This window comes from Neopelma chrysocephalum, unplaced genomic scaffold (genome assembly GCF_003984885.1).
Source record: "Neopelma chrysocephalum unplaced genomic scaffold, ASM398488v2 Primary Assembly neopelma1_44, whole genome shotgun sequence".
In the NCBI taxonomy this organism is placed as follows: Eukaryota; Metazoa; Chordata; class Aves; order Passeriformes; family Pipridae; genus Neopelma; species Neopelma chrysocephalum.
Window position 1 is genome coordinate 19,835,463 of NW_020897703.1, and position 17,824 is coordinate 19,853,286.

At 42.3% G+C, this 17,824-nt stretch overlaps 1 long non-coding RNA gene across 1 annotated transcript; it reads left to right on the plus strand.

Annotated features, from left to right (window-relative positions):
* Positions 1 to 4,972: 4,972 nt before the first annotated feature.
* LOC113965073 lies at positions 4,973 to 14,048 on the plus strand. The gene is made up of 4 exons (XR_003533425.1): positions 4,973 to 5,038; positions 9,251 to 9,254; positions 12,389 to 12,390; positions 14,034 to 14,048. It is a non-coding gene; the product is annotated as an uncharacterized LOC113965073 (long non-coding RNA).
* Positions 14,049 to 17,824: the final 3,776 nt, after the last annotated feature.

Sequence of the window (17,824 nt, forward strand, 5' to 3'; positions counted from 1 at the left end):
GCAGATCATTGCTTAAAATCGAAGAGATGGAAAGGAGGGCAGCCTGCTTCAGATTTCCACAAGACCCAGGCACGGCAAAGTTTCCTGCAAACTTAGGAATAAAAAAAGGATAGTTTGCAGCCCTGGCTCTGTGTTACCTCCCCACTCCCAGATATCTCATTCTGCTTAACAATCATTCCTTTCCAAAACAAAAAGTCATTGGGCTACACAGAAATCTGGCTTTATTTCTTTTATTTATAAATTTGAACATTCTGGTGATAATTTTGTTGTTCACTAAAGCAGAAGTTTTCAACTTTTTTTCGAACTGTTTGTTTTTTTTTCTGAAAAGTACTTTTAATCCTCCCAGCAATCAGATGATTTGTCTTCTTTTTGTTTAATAGTCTCCTACAAGAAGTAATACACAGATCCCACAGGTCCAGGCATTATAGGTCAAAAACAACCGGTTAGATTTCTTAGTGACCTCTTCTGCAATTTTTCATTGTATATATACAATGTATATACAATGTTATATAAGATATAGGTTAAAGTCTCAGGCCAATGGGAAAGGAATTTCTTTTTCTCCTGGTTTCAAAAGCAGAACTGTATTTTATTTTTCTCCATCTTAAAGTTTTATAGCAGCCGTCTGTTGGGTGTTTCAAAAGTAATTTTCTTGTCTCAGCACAGTAAACTCACAAGCAAATTCCCATAACGCTGGCAATACAGAGCAGGCAGACCAGCCAAGATATTTGTGCTTCAACATTTCAAATACACTCTTGACTGCCTTCAAGCAACAATAATTTTATAGGGTTTTCCTTCCTGAAAAATTGTTCAGTGATGACCTAGAAGTGAAAAGTTCCCTGTCTCACTACCATTTCCATCCAATTCCACATTAAATTTACTGAAATATCTGGCTTTGAGTAAGCCAAGAGCCAAATATAAGAGCTACAAGGCCCTGATTAAGAAAGCACTTAATCACTTTCTGTGCTTTGAGTTGGACAGATGCTTTGCCCTGTCAAGGACCATATCAGTAGCTGGGGGAGGATTGGGGGAAAGAGCTTGGCTTAAAGCCTATGAGAATTCACAACCCAGAGATACAGCTGCAGGACCTTACTGAAAGTACTGGTATTCTAGGACTATCAGCTGTCTTATTTTGCTCAGGAGTTTCCAGGATACTTGCTCAATAAAACTCAGGGGTTTGGGTTACATCTGAAAACAGAAGCCACAGAAAGCCCTGGGAATCATCCCAGGAGCACCTACCTTTCATGGAAAATAGACAGGGGCCCTGAACAACTTCTGCTTAGATTAGATTGCCCTTACTAAAAATAGGAAGCCCTTTAGTCCTCCATCTCTCTTGATAAAGCTTTATTTTTAAGCATATGTTTTGTTTGACCTTGAGGTTTTAAAAAAAATGGAATGAAAGAAAGAAAAAGAGAGAGAAAAAAAGCCTCTTTGACACAATTCCAAGTAACACTGAAGATAAAGCTGCACTGTGGTTAGCTGGGATTCAGTGAGTGAGAGGTTTTATACAGTCTCGCAACATCCCATCTGCATTGTCCAAGTCATTATTTTTTGGCTCCCAAGGGATGTCAAGCAACACTTCATCCAGAATGTGTCTAGTTCTGGTCCACAAGGTATCCTTGTTCCTTCCTCTGGCTTCTCAATGTAATTTCCCTGTTTATATAAACCACCACAACTACGGCCAAGAAAAAAACAGCAGTGAAAATGGTCATCAGCAACTTGGGGTCACAGTAATTTCATTTACTGACTCCAGCACCATCCCATCAGCCTACAGGTATCACCTTGCAAAAACCTGACAAGTTCTCTCAATAGTCCGTCAGCCAAAGCAACACAAAAGGTCAGAGTATATGTCTCTGTTGGGATGACAAGAAACAAATCTCCTTTCTTAACCTAAAAGGAAGACTTTTTGGACCAGAGCACGCTGTCATAAGTGTGTACTGGAAACTCATGCTGTCATTTGCAAAGTGTGAAGAAGCCTTCTGAGACAAAATTTGCGATGGAGCTTGAAGAAGCTGTTGTGGATAACTCCCATCTAGCTTATTAAACAACAGAAAATGTGCACAGACATGGCAACAGAAGCACAGGGCTAACACTTTGTTTCAGGACCAACAGGCAAGAAGGATGTGAGTGAACCTTGCACGACCTTGTGAAAAACAAGCTCTCTAGTGACTCTGGGACTCCAGCTAGTGCTGTTTGTCAATGCAAAGCTGGTGTGAGCCGCGCAACCCAATTTGCCTTCCATCGCAGGAGGATGTTAATTTCCACTCACCCCCCTCCACTCTCAGTACCAGCTGGGTCCCCACTGCTAGCGTATTCAAGGTCCAGGAAACCCGTGCAGATGTTTTCATGGATGTAGCAAAAGCCCTTTCTCTCTGCCAAGACTCACACTGGGCTTTTCGTAGGAGCAAATGTATCTGTCGCTTCTAAAGCAATGTGGTTTTGGAGCAGCTCTAATTTAATCTGAAGTTAAGAAATAAAATCCTTCTGACCTAGTAGTTGTATTCTCCTGGCCCTAAACAATTCTGACAGTAAAATGGCTATTATTTGTCTCTATACTTGGAATCTTGACCTAAGCCAACCACCTTCTATAGTTAATTTCACACCTGAATATGGTTTTGAAAATTATTCTTTTCTGAACGAGAAATGCACAGACTCTTCTGACTGTTATTAAATGTCTCAACTCTCAAGCTACTTATAGTTCAAAATAAATAATTTCAGATTTCCAGACTTGCTGGCAGAAAGCCTTTTGCCACATACACACATCCTGGGGCTTTGAATTTCCAGTTCTGGACCACAACTAGTTGAATTCGATAGTCAAACTGAGATTAGGGTGCCATGCTTTGAGGGGCATACAGAGCCCTGGAAGTGAAAAAGTTATTGGGGCTGCTTAGAGATATTGAGTGTTTTGTAGTTTGGATTTGCACAGCACTTGTATAGGTCTATGCATTCTGGCAGATTTTTGCCAGATCTCTGCCACAGGGTAGGCTCTTTGAGTGAAATTCTTGACCCTCTGAATGGCTCTTTTTAACACTCCAGCACAAAACACCTTAACAAAGCAATGAAAGGGTTTTTCTGTGCAGAAGAGTTTTCTTAAGGTGAAAGGCCAATGCAGCACCTCCCGGAATATCTACTTTCTGGTCATCAACAATGGCAGTCACCTGTGAAGGTGGGAAAAGGTAACCAAGTCCCTCACACCCCCATGAGCATCAGCCACTGCAGTAGCAAAGTGCAGCCAGTAAAGAGCAGGATACATGAACAGATATTTCTCCAAAGATGGAGATAGAAGCCTGAGCTCTGAGTTCTGGGATCCAAAGACAATGGATGTCTTTTTTGACAAACTTGTGCCAGGATCAGATCTGTCTGTCCTGACTATTCTTAACTTTTTAAATGTCATAGTACCATTCCTCTCCATGCATATGTCTGTGTTCAATTTCACTTCCATTCCTAATCTATGTAATTGCACTGGATTTTAAGTTGTTTGGAAGAAACACCATCCTGTATTGGCTATAACACCCCAAGGGGGGTTCAGGTTTTGTTTAGAAGGTGACAATCTTTCTAATAAACTTTGTTTAAAAAAGTTAGCGAGTTTTATTTCAGTGTTGAGTTCTGGATTTTTGTGACTAGTCAAGGAAATATACCTTTTGAAAGTTTCAGCACCATTTTCCTTTCTGAATGCCTGAAGACTGCAGAAATTAAAAATTAAACCAACAGATACAAATTTTTGCAACCAGGTGCACCATCTTATCTTGCAAAATTGTTTCTCTTTGGAGTCCTGGATACAACCCAGTGAATCTTCATTCTGTTTCTTCAGAATTAAAAGTCGATGTGAGTTTGCATATTTGATGTATTTTTGTTAATAGTTTTTAAAAAGAAGAATCAGTCCCCCTTATTTTTCAGTTCAAAATTATCTTCAACAATCACGTGGAGGTTCCCTGACCTCAAAAGCCAGTATGTCATTCTGGTGACTTTTATTTTTCCTTTGTCAATAGTCATGGTTTTGCTTTCCTTAGTGCAGATTTGCTCAGCCCCATCACAGAGACAGGCCCAGTACAGAGAGCTCTACTCCATGATTTCTCATAGAGTAGAATCAGATCAGATACTACATTTGGACCCACAGTTATTCAGGAGCTGTCAAAATGGTTAAGAGAAATCACTAAAACTTACCGACGTGAGTTTCTACATCATGGTGATATGTGTCAAGCATGCATATCAACAGGCAGAAGAAGTTTCTTTTTGTGTAGCCTTTTCCACATCCCATCTTCAGCCACTTCTCAGTCTTCCACCATTGCTAACTTCACCTAAAGAATTTGACTAGCATGATAGGTCCTCCCCTCTGCCTTGTGAATTGCCAGAGAGCAGAAAAGAAGTGGTTAAATAATAAGCCTATGTGCAAAGTTAGGAATATTGTGCAGCCATGTAGAAAATACCTGACTGATAATTTACTGTGTATTTATAGAACAGTTATAATAGAAACAATTCCCGTAACAGCTTTTGCTTTAAAGAGAGTCTTCACTTTGCAAATGGCTCATTGAACAGATCATCTTAGCTATTCATTATGGAATGTGCCATCCTTAAAAGAAAAGAATTTGCTGGGCTTGGCAACAGGGTAGTCTGTTAGGTCCTCTACAAACCTATTTGTCAAATTATGAGGAAGACAATTCTGCATATAGCTCATACCTCCTGACTATTGAGAGATCATATGTTTCTTTAGCTTCCAAAAACAAGTCACCTCCTTTCTTGAGCATCTCCGAACTACATGCATTTGTCCAACACAGAAATAGAAAAACTTCAATCAGTCTTTGACTTGAACCTGAACTCCTCAAAAGATCAGCAGGCTTTGGATTAGCTTGGTTTTGTTATGAAGCAAGGTGCAACATGTGTTGTTCTAGTCTTGACTCCATCCCCATCCCTCTTCCTGATCTGCAGGTGTCTAAACAGGAGAAGAAACTCGGGCTTCTGTTTGTAGACCAACACCTACGGCGGATTGGGGAGAAAGGGGGAGACCTCCAGGCCTTATGCTGTTTGCCCCATTACCTGCGAGGTGAATGCTCTTCCCCCCACCCCTGCACGTGGCCCGGTGACCCCTCAAGGAGCACACACAGACCACCAGGGAGGGACGGACGAAAGAGGAAGTTTATTGTGGGAGGGGGCTTATATAGCCCTTGGGGACCAATCACAGGTGAGGGGTCACAATCAAGGTAAGGAGTTTACAGCCAATAAGGAAGGGGTTAACAAAGGACCAATGGGAGCACCTTGGGACATCTTCCCAGGACACTCCTACCTGAGAGGTAGGGGGTTACAGGGGAGGTATAGGGAAAAGCAGTGACTCTGCAAAGAGCCCCCTTAACATGAGTTTAAACAACATCAAAAACTTCTGATTCACCAGTCCATTTTTGGCAGGACTTTTTCCATACATCCATTGCCACAAACACCAACCATACTGCAGAGGCATGTTTGTAGATACTTGAGAAATGAGAAGCTTGGCTGCCTGTTGCTGGATCATACAGTTGACAATATGCCAAACATTTCAGCAACCTAGCTGAGAGTAGCAAAAAGACAGAGTAGCCAAACTAAGGAGTGGTGATTACGGAAGAGAAATTATTAGAGGTGAAAGAAACATTATGAAGAATAGTTTAGGTGGATTTGAACCTTGTTAGGTATTTATCTGCAAATAAGCAGCTGCACATGAGTTTGGACCCAGAGGAAAACTCCAGCTTCCTCAGATGCACAAAATGACATAAGGAATTGCATTTTTCTACAAGCCATTAACTGAAAGAGTGCTCATTCCACCCTACAAAAACAAGGAACAATGGGGATAAGTAGTAATGGTTAGAAGGGAATAGACATTTCAGTCAGTACTCTTGATGTCTACAAATTGCACTGCCCCCCCCACTCTGTGCCCATCTCTTCGTACAGCTCTTCTCTCCTGAAAATATGCTTTAGTCGCTAAACTTGAAATATAAGGTGATGTTCTTCCCTTCCCTTGTTTGTTTTAGAAGAGAAGGGGAAAATGTCATAACCCAGGGTTGGATTTGAGGAGAATATGACAGGACTGGAAGTTGTCACAAGAGGGCATGTTGGTGGGGGGAGTTATCTCATAGATGAATATATTCAGGTAAACACAAAGTGCCCCTAGAGTGAGAACTGTGAAGTGTGATTTGATTCTCTTGTAATCAGTAGTTCTGTGCTCAGCTTCATTGAGACAGCCATGAAGAGATCCTGCCTTTTTCTTCTCTGAAGTTTGTTACTTTGTCTGCTATTAAATATTCACCATAATTACAGTTCCTGAAAGAACATTTTTAACCTTGATTTGTGGGATGCTGCAAATACTGTTTCACTATAGCAGTGGAGGAGTGTGAGATCCAGGATAGCAACTTCTGGTTGTAGGTGTGTGAAGCAAGATACCAAATCCACAACGAACACACATATGGGCCTGAGCTGTCCCTTACAAAGCTGGCACAAGATAACACACTCAGCACTTGACTACACAACTTTGACTATGCATCAAGTTCACTCAAAATACTTTGCTGAGTGCAAACAGAAAAAAACCCAAACCAGCCAAACAACAATAAAACCAAAAAAACCCAACAGCAGCAACAACAGAACACAGGCTAAATTGCTCAGAAGGAGTGAATGCAAATTCTTTGCACTCTTTGCACTCTTCTTAAAGAAACTGCCATACTTGCCTTTCTGGAACCTTTCCCCTGACTTTTCAAAGGTGGTGGAAATATTATTCATCACTTCATATCCTTCTCTCATGTTAAAGAACCTGTCACTGAGCTGAGTTTTGGCAAGTAGAGACATGGGTAGCAAAAAAGACCAAGCCTTTGACCTTCCTTGTAAAGGCTGGATACTGCAGACAGCTTTACAAGGTGCTTCCAATGACCTCATTCCACTGGTTCCCTCTTCTCTCTGTTTTATTCACCAGGATAAAATTTTACTTTTCGCTGTTTCCTTTCTTACTCCAGAGAATAATACTTCTTTTCAGGGACTGAAAAACCTAGAGTTCCTTTTGCTTGTCCATTCCTCTTCTTTTTCATTGGAATGCTCTCCTGCAGTAGATTAAAGGGCCTCAGTCCTTCCCCTGGTGTGCTTAAAGTATGCATCTGCCTTGCCAAAGAACCTCAGCCTGAAGTATACCCCAGAAACCATCCAACTGCAACAAGGTCCACTTTATCTCCTTCAGAGCAGAGACATCACCTGCTCCAAACAAACATCATCACCTTGCACAATAGAATGATTATTTGGCTGAGAAATCCTTGACCTCTTGCACCTAGGTTTTCAATCCAGATGTTAATCTAAATGGACACAAAGTAGCAAAAGATGCTTTAGAAACCGACATATACACACCACAAAAATACAAAGTTGACTGCTTATTGCTCGTTTGCTCTCAAAGAGCTGTGGGACAGGGAGAAGGGAAGGTATCTTGGGAGTAAACAGTGTATCCCCCTCTTTGCACTACTGATGTGGAGGCATCAGGTGACAGTCACTGGTCACTTCTCCCTATTCATAGCTATCAAGAAAGAATTCAGCTCTATGGAGATATAAGGCACCTGGTCTTGAGCTTGGTGAATACAGTCATGATGTGCCTCACTTCACATCTTTTGAGTTTTCCAGCCCTTGCACTGCAAGGGTACCTGGTTTTGAAAAAGGTTTGGGCAACTGCTTACCAAGAACAGCAGACACACAAGACACCTGGGCCCATCTGAAACAGAAAAATGCAGGAAGGAGAGGGAAATGGACAACTTCATCTTCTGAGCTTCATCACATCAGCCTTCCAGCCTGTGGTCCCTTTGGTTTCACAGCTGCCTTTGGTTTCACAGCTGCCACATTAATAAGTGTCATATATACAGACCAGGACAGGTCATAAGGTCTCAATTCCAGCCTGCACAGTGGCATCGTAACCCAGTTTCCTTTGTGAACAGCTCAGTTTAAAATGCTCAAAACCACAGAAAGGGACAAATGTTCAAGAGATGAGCTTGCCTACTCCTGACTGTTTGGCTTGCTGCCTTTGGGGAGCCAGGGATGTGGTTATAGTTCAAACCAGGACAGGCTCTTTTTTTTCCTTTCTTTCTTTTTGGTCCTTTTAAAGTACTAACATAACCAACAACCTGAGAAGCATGAGGCAGTCTTCCATGCTGTGGAGTGGGGGATGTGGTGCTGTGTCTTCTTTGTGAATGTCCTAACTAGAAGGCATAGAGAAAGTGAGAAAATTATTTGAAACTCAAACTTCATTGTTGCAAAGGAAAGCAAATGTGATAAAGCTTTAAACTTGGAAATATGTCCACACTTCTTTTAATTCAAAACACTCCATGATTCACGTGCCTGCTAGGTGCCTCTGAAGACAGGTTAATCTGTATGGTTGTGCACTGGTGAACCTTATTGTACCATCTTGTTGAACCTGTTCCTAAAAATGTGCAGCTGTGTGAGAAGCTGGTATCCAACAGCCCAGTAAAGGTGAAAAAAATGACTGCCACGTAATTATTAAAGCTCAACAGAAGGATGAATTTTTCAGACCAAGCTTTAAAGCGCTCTTGGAAAGTGGCAGTTGTGACACCAAAAACCAGTCACCTGGTGCTAGTCATAGGTGCCTAAGGGTGGCATTCAGGAGGCCATCTGGCCTGTATCTGGTCTGTATCATACCTTAGCAATTGTGACATTGCAGAAGGATACTTTGGAAAGAGTTAAGTGAGGCAGGAAATGTAGAAGGTTTAGGGTGGGAAAAGAATTACAAAAAGATTAATTACAAGTTCTCCCCATGCTTTGGACCCAGCCCAACTCTCTACTTCTTCCTCAGAACATTTGATCCAGAATTTGGGGCAAAAATGTGTGTTCATAATGCCTTTGTGGATGACCTTTCACTGTTACAGGCTACAGTGACTTGTTATTGGCAGTCTGAACCAAGTTTTGGCTCTATTATTACTCGCCTCCTTGCAAAACTTGATGTCGCCTAAAGTCTTTGGCAGAAGATATGAAAGATGCTTTACAAAATAAAGCAGGAGGGGGTTCCCACTGCTACTAGAGAGAGATTGTTGCTAGCTCAGCATTTGCTTTTGTAATGTGCTTTACATGAGGTATGTTACCCTTCTGGCAACACCTCCAGGCCTGACTTTTCTCCTTTGTGCTCATGTGGATATGGGGTAGGGTTCCTCAGGGAAAAGTTCTCACACTTTCCAGCAGAAAAGCTGCTTCCATTTTGCGATACTTCCTACATATTTTTGGGTTCATCCCCAAGTAAGCCTGTACTTTCAAGTTTGGTATCCTCTTCTGCATGGACGTCACCTGAAATTATCTTCTCTATGAGCTGCTGCTGAATTATTCTGTTGAACCATGACTCTGTTTTCAACATGTTTGTTCAGGGTGCTTTTGTACCTTTTTTACAGTACAAACGGAAAGACACTAAATGTGTGAGTATGAACTATTGTCTCTTGTGGGGCAGGGGATGGTGGCATATAGGTCTCGGACTGTGATAGAGCATGGAAGTATTCATCATTCCTGAAGCACAAAGAGAGGGTACCAACATGTAGGTACTTTACCAGGATAACTAAATCATCTGTCTTTAGAAACTTTTCTGAATGATGGGTTGTGCTTAAAAAGCAAAACTGGGAGAAAAGATTTCAAGGTACTGATTTTTGCCTTACATCTGACTTCCAGTCTGAAATATTACACTATTCTTTTCCCTCCATCTGTAATAAATGACAATACCTACAGCTACACTGATTTAGCCCAGACAGATCATCTGTCTCCTTTACATCACCAGCCAGTACTTCTCACAAGAATTTCTAAATACAGTCCAAACATTTTGGTTAGACCAGCTGTTTCAGATGTTAAAAATACTGGGTGCTCTAGAAAGAAAACACAACCCAGAAGTTTGTCCACAGTCTGGAGCTCTGTGATAGCAGTGAGCAGATGAAGTGGCATACAAAATAAAGGATCTACTTGAGACCTACCTCTCATGCCAAAAAGGCAAAACCCTTCTGAGGTGCTGCCAGTGGAAATTAGGGAAAAGCTGCCCTCATTTGTTCCAAGTTTGAGAATTGCTGCAACTCTAAGCAAAGATTTCCCACTTGTGCCTTCCCTTTTTCTCTCCAGTTCCTCAATCTTTCCCTGCTCTCCAGCCAACGATCAAGCTCCTTCTCTCACAGTGGCAAGATGCCATATGTTTCCCTATCAAAATCTTTCTGGGACCAGCACAGGGTTTGTGGCATTGGCACAAGCCAGTGGCAAAATCCCAGCCCAGCCCAACACAGACAATAAAATGCTGGGCTACAACATAAATCCTTCCACTCCTACAACAGGCTTTACTTCTCATGTTCTCTGAGCTCCTTGTCATTTGCTGTCCAATTTTTGAAATGGAATCTGAGGTCAGGAACTGCATTGTGTCTTTTGGATCATATTGCACATGCTTAACAAATACTAATAAATCCCAGAAACCTCATTAATTAAGCAACCCTGAACTCTTTGGAGATGAGGACACTAGAAGATCACACTTTCTGTTTTGTTCAGCAACATGATGCAACAAATATTTTTAAAACTCTACCAAGATTTATTTTTTTTTTAATTATGAAACAGGGTAATTTAAGGTTTTGTTTGTTTCAGAGTTATACAATTTCATTAGGTACATACTGGACAGAATATAAATGGTTTGTATGTTCACCCAGACAGATCATTGACTTACATCACCAAGTTCCTCAAGCTTATAAATAGTGTCTCCATAGTATTGTAATGACTTAATGGTCTTATGTCACAAGCTTTAACAACTAGAGGTGTGTACACCGTCATTTACACCACAGCCTGCCTCCCACCTCCTCAGATGTACTGGTCCCAAATCACATCCAGGAATCTTGATGTTATGTGTACCTTCTGCTATAAATCCTCTGTCATGAGCAGGAGCTAACAGCTGGTGAGCTGAGACACTTCCAAAGCCTTGGGCACATATTTCTCAAACAGTCTTTGAGGACCTGAGGATATTATGGCATTTGAGGTGTCAAGCTGCTCAACATCTGTTTTGACAAAAGCCAGAAAGTAAAGCCCTACTTTTCAAGTAAGGATACTGAATGAAGAAAGAATCCACACATGGGTCACGTTGCATAGATTTCAGATCTCCAGCACCTAGTCTTGATTTAAAAACTGTTCTTGCAATACTCCCTTATTGCCCCATGTCCAACTGATGTTTCTGGTTACCTTTCTGGGCTAATCCTACCTATGCTCACAAAATTCTGTATGGAAGAGCCAGTGGGTAGGAAGTATCTTTCCCCTGAAGGTTTCTAATGATGGCTTTCAGGACATTTTTCAAATCTCACTCTTGCATGGGCCAAGTCCCTCACAAACACTTTGTAACTGTCCTTAGCACTTCCTTGTCCACACAGATAGAGCTGGACAGGCATTGAAACCAGTTGATGAAGGGAAAAAACCCACAGGTTTTCTGATGGCCTTGCTAAATCACATCTTTTTTGAAGTTATTCTTTCAACTATGATAACATTACACGTCCTTGTTTGTACAAGTAAGGCTTTTGAACAGTCTTTGCAGAAAAACCACGGACTATATGAGATGCAGATAAATCTGTGATACCCAAGATGGATTCTGTTGTGTAGAAAGGGGATTTGTAGTGCCTGCCTCCACATTTTTAGAACAGTAAAGGAAAATGCTAGCCCTTTTGATATTGTTAAACTGCCTCAAAATGGAATCCTTAGGACTAAATTAGAAAGACTTTTCCCTCACTTTGCCTAATCCGCACTTTGGCAGAAAAAATGACGAGATTTCTAAGCAATCTGCATCAAATTCTCTGTGGGATTCAGTGCATTTGGGGTGGCATTCTTTGGATTATTTAGTTCTGTACCTTGCCAACCTCTCTCTCAGCTGGAAAAAAAGTCTGTAAGAGCTACTGGTTCTTTACGTTCGGGCCAAGTCTTGAAGTGTTAAAGCACAACTCCTAGTAACATGGATTACAATAAAATCTGAGTTTCTTTAGTTCACTTTCACTACCAGTTTATAGCACAGGGACCCAAAAAGTTGTTTTGCAATCTTAAAGAGGAACAAGTGTCCAGTAAACTTTTTAATACCATGTGAAATTTGAAAGCCTTAACAGCAGAGGCTTAGTAGTAGTGTCTCACAATGTGTGGGCATTTAATGAGTTGCATTTTATGAGTCTGTTTTTCTTGAGGGCAATAAAGGGATATATGAAAGGGTCAAAGTTAGAAGACTGTAGGACAATGTATCTTGCCAGGGTTACATACAACGTATCTAGCACTTTCCCAAGGGAAGGATGGCTTAGGTCTGCAGCCATGGAATAATCTGTGGGATTTTTAAAGGCCTTCAGATAAAAGAGGGTACTGTAGACCTTCTTTTGTGAAATGGAGGTGGAGGGGAAGCAGAGACAGATATTGGCAGGCGTCTGCAACCTGTACGGTTCAATGCACAAGTGCAATCCCAAAGCAAGCTGCAAGTGCCTGGCTCTAGTGATGTGGTCCCCACTCCTTTTGTCTCATGACTTTTGTTTTCCATTTTTTTCCCATCAAGGGTAAACATGTGACATGAGATCACAACTTGTATAGCTGTTCTCTAGACTGTCATATGAACTTCCAATTAGCTACTTATTGGCTGTTATTAGTATTGTTGCAGTTATCACAGAGATATCTCTGCTCTGGAGATCTATGGACAGCTGAAGCAGAAGTGTCCCAGAAATCCCAGACAGGCAACTGGTTGCCTCGGTCAGTTGCCATCAGTCCTTACTGAAGCTAAATTCCTGCATAATCCATTTGCTTTGTATCTATGAACTCTTACCCCAAAGCTTTCTTGATATTAAATTTTCTCAGAAAGATGTTTCCAAAATATATTTGAGAGATACAAGTGAGGAATACAACAACAGCTTGTGGAAAACAGCATCCTTTTCATGTACCTCTTGCCTGTGGAATATACTTGTGTAATACCTGAGAAGCTTTTTGATCCCTTTTTGTTGCTCTTCACTTTTTGGAAGTGGGAAGCTCACTGTTTTGTGTATTATTAAGTAAATTCAATGTGCTTTCAATGTCTTTTGCTTGTTATTAAAAGTGAAACTCTTCCAAATAACTGGAATGTGAAGGTATGGCAAGTCATGCAAAAAGCAGCTATGGATGGTCATTCCAGACACTCTCTTCCTCCTATCAGTGTCCCATAGTCACCTACTGAAATGTGCATCTGGGTGCACATATTACCCATGCTATCACCATCCCCAGTGTCTTTAGACATGCAGTGAATCAACATCATTACAGTGTTAAGCTTATTGACTCTTGGCGGCAGCCCCACAGGCTTGTGGGTAGTGGAGAATGTGCAGCTGGATTGGAGCAGTGGCCCTTCGTTCTTCAGGGAATAGCCCTCACCACTCCTGACCTTGGCTGTGCCTTGTTGAGCAGCAGATGCTACAAGAGTACCTCCCAGCTACCAGCGGGTGGGTGATGACTAACTGAGACATCTCCCTTTTTCCAGGACCAGCCCCTCCTTGCAAGTGACAAACCCACTGTGCTGGGACTGCTGCCCCCGGCATTCCCTGCCTCTCCGTCTGAAAGCAGCTGGACTTTGCCAAACCCCAGATTCATGCGGTTTGGCACCCTCTGTTCATCAGGAGCAGGAGCTCCATCCAACACATGCTGCTGTATACAAGTCAAGCAACAGCCACAGCAAGGACTGGGACAGAAGCTGGCCCACAAGCTCCTCTTTAAGCTTCAGGAGGTGGGTTAGTAGCCACAGGGACAGGGTGACGGGAATGCTGTGTGCTGGGAGAAACGACAAGCCAAGCATTTGCCTGAAAAGGAAGGGAGACAGCAGGAGTTTTACAAGCTGTGAGGGAGGTAGGGAAGAGGCCAATAGTACAAATATGATGTATTCTAAATACTCGTTTCTCCCAAAATATGTCACCTCCCCCCTTCCCTGTTTTCAGCCTTGGTTTTCAAGGCTGGAGTGATAACCTCTGTGCCTGCTGTTAAGAAGACAGTGCACAGTTTTTCTTTCAGCCCTCAGCATGACCCATAAGAAAATGTGCATGGGAACATAGAGGGAGAGGGCTGGGAGAGGACAGACAGGAGCCTGAATTGTCCTTCTGAGCCACTTCTGCCAAGAGGTGGTGCAACATCTTATTTTTCTTGTCATTGCTACCATCTATTACAGGAAATCCGTTCATTAAACATCTTCTATGCAGCCTAAAGGATGCAAGGGAGGGTAGTACCGGGTGGGGGTCAGTCCCCACAGATTTAGCCACAACATGGGCCCAGCAGCTTCCAGGGATCCTGCAGTCTTTCTGGGAACCACAAACCCCTTCTAAAGCCCATGTGCCTGAGGCTGGGGTGAGGAAGGGCCAGCACCGAGGGAAGGAGGTAGGGATGGGAAGAAGTGAGTTGCAGCATTCACATACCCCTAGAAGCTGGGGCTTTCTCAGCAGCAAAAAGAGCCTGCTTCAGTCTCCACCCCAGCCCAGCAAGACTACGGAAAACACAGTCAGCTTGTTTCCTGTAAACAGGCTCTTTTTCCCAAAGTCATGACAGTAAGACAAGCCACTGAAACACAAGAGAGGCCAAGACTGGGACAGGTGCCACTGCTGGTGAGGGGCTGAAAGGCTTCATTTCTCTCCATCCTTCTCCAGTGTCCTCCTTGTCCCATGTTCTTACCCCCTTTGCCCTCCACTTTAGCTGTGCTCCATTCTTTTCCCTTCCCACATTCCTCCTTCCTAGTTCTCAGCAGAGGAGAGACCTTTGCAGCTACAACTTTATGGTAAAATCACAGTCTGCCTCTGGCTGACTGACATTCAGGACCCCTGTGATGTGATAGCTAAGCCTGAGTTTGTCTTTTCTTAGTAACTCTCCATTTTTGGAATGAGGCGGAGGGTTATGTAGCTGTACATATTTCATGCTGTACTGAAACTTGGCAGATAAATTTGCTTCTGAGGAATATTTTTAAAAAGGATCTAACATAGAATTACACAGGACCAAGCAAACCCTCCAACCCGTGCATCTTTTCTCTAGGTTCTCCCAGCTTTAGTCTGCCAAAGTACTCAGGCTGCATCATTGGAGGAAAGGAGGGGTTATGCCAAAGTCATGATAATGATCTATCTAGTCCTTTGTGATGATCCATCTAATCCCATATGCATCTCCTAACTAGGTATCAACAAATTATTTGGGACCACTAGCCAATGTCAGTTACTATAATTTCTCATAGGCCCTCACACTTTCTTAAGTCAATCTCAGCTGAAAAGATGAACCATGTGAAATGGCCTTTGACACCAGCTGTGGCCCACAGGTTGGGCACTTCTCCTCTAAAGGGCATTCAGGTTATCAATTCCTGTGATAGGTTGTGTTTTCCCTAAAAACCTTAGCCCCTGAACTGTTACTAGATAGACTCTGTTTTCTTTTTTTTTTATAAGCTAGGCATGCACACAGACATCAGAAGTTTTGTCAAAAGCCTGATTATGTGAACAAAAATGATTCAAATATCAAAGTGCAAGCAAATATATCTTGGATCAGTTCATTTCAAAAATGTTTCTTTTTCTGTCATATCTTGTGATTTTTTTTCTCATCTGTCTCATGGCAATTAATCACTTACTACTTGGCAACATTAGGACGATCATGAGCTGGCAGGAATACAGGAATACTGGTGAATTCCCCAATAGAAAGACATAGAGCCTTTGTTTCCCACCAAAATAAAAATTCAGGATACCTGGTAACATTACATCCTGTAACTGTGTGATGCTGGACAACCTGTTTGAAGCCAGCTAATGTCAGGGGGTAGGAAAAAATAAAATAGGCTCATGCTCTTGTCTGCCCACAAAGGAGGTGGATTTTTTTCTTTTTTTGGGGGGGGCTGGTTTAAAATTCACTGTTTATCAGACTTTAACTTTGTGGTGGGTAAAAAAGACGCAGGTCCTCCTTTTTGTTTAGAAACCAGAACACAGGTGAGAAATTAACACACATAAAAAAACCCAACCAGCAATGGAGGATTTGTGCTTGTTGGATTGATTCTAACTCCTTTGTGTTTTGTTTGGGGTTTTTTGTGAATCTAAATCCTGCTCTTGAATTTCATTGGCTAGCAATTTTTGAATGATGCGTTCTCTCCCTGGACTAGGTGGGCTTCCAAGGTCATGAAGAAGTATATATCATCTCCAGGGCCCCTGGGTCCATACTTTCCTTCTCTGGCCAATATGTTCCCTATTTGCTGTTGCTGAGGAGAATTAAGAAGGACCCTGTCACCATAGCAATGCAGAGTTGTACCTGGTTTTGGAAAATGTATAAGCACCCATAACTAAACTTTTCCAAGTCACAGCTTGCCATGATATCCTCAGCTCTCTCCCCTTGATGACAGATATTGGGTGTGAAAGACATTTCAATATGACTAAGGCAGAAAAAAATCGATCAGAGCACAGTCAAAAGGCCCTCCTGGGGGCAAACTGAGTAGTTTTCAGTGAGGAGCAACCAAAACACACCCTGACTCAGAAGAGGCTAAGAAACCCAACCCTTAGATGTGGGTGAATCAATGCAAGGTGCAGTTATTTTAAGATCAAGCCTGAAACCATCGGAGGTGGAAAGTGCAGCCTTGAAAAATGAGGTCATCAAGAAAATCCGAAGGTGCAGAGCCAGCCTGTTGTCAGGGGCTGATGACCAACAGGGTGCAAAACTTTTCCTGAGAGCTGCAGATCACCACTCCTAGAAAGGAAACAGTGAGGGAAGAGATACAGAAACATCTGGAAGCCTCCAGAAAACACCTTAAGTAAACTAAAAGACTGTGAGAGAACCGCCTCTTGCTCTACTTGAGGAAAGAGTATAGCCAGGCTAGGTTTCTTCCCCATCCAGACCATCCCTTCTACTCTTGCTTCAGAAGGACCTCTTGAGAAAGCTAATTCCTTCTTTCCTATCTTATCAGCTGACATGGATTTGGGGCCTTCCCTCAACCTTGGCTGACCTTTGTTTGAGAGGATGCCTCTTATCCAGTGCCTTAGCACTCCTCCTTGCTTTGCTTTTCATCAGGGATTACACAGAATACTACAGTTTGATCTGGGACCTGCACATTAAATTGTGAGTGTCCCTTAATGTATTTTCTTCCAACGAGGAAACTAGGGCTTACTGTTCAGGAGATTTCAGGACTTTCACTGAATGAGGAACTCAGCACCTTGCCATATGTCTGCAAGACTTCATTTACTTCATACTCACCTAGAACATCAGGCTGTTGTATTGCCTGTCCTTGTGGAATTTTTAAAAGTTAACAATGAAGTTTTTATGTCTTTTTTTTTTTCTGGTACCCCTAAGAGGAGATGACCCTTTGCAGGAAGGATGACAAGTTGGTTGGTTGGTTTGTTTGTTTGTTTTAATTTTGAATGCCACAGTCCACAACTGGAAATTGCAGATGGTAAAGTAACCCTCCCTATGCTCACACACTATGAATCCCAAACCAAACCCCATGACTGGGCAATCTCCAGATGTGATGTGGGCCTCTGAGACTGAAAATGAGCAGTCAAAGAGTTGACTGGAAGAAATCCTCCCTCCTGCCTTGCATCCATGAATCACTAAGCCACATGGGACTGGCTTAATGCATAGAGGCTGCTGATTATCAAACCAGTGCTGTCAAGGTGGGCTGTTGAGGAGGGACAAAGTCTATTTGTGTGCTGTCTTTTTAAGTATTTGAAGTTCCTTTCATACCTGTGCTGCTTTCTGCCATGAGATAGAGCAGATCCCCTTTGAGGATGCTCTACAGCACATAATGAAAATTGTTACCAGCTCTGCAGCAGCATTGTATAAACTAATCTCATAAACGAATAACTCAAACTCATCCCAACACCACCTCTGAAAAGCACTGCAAAGTAATAAC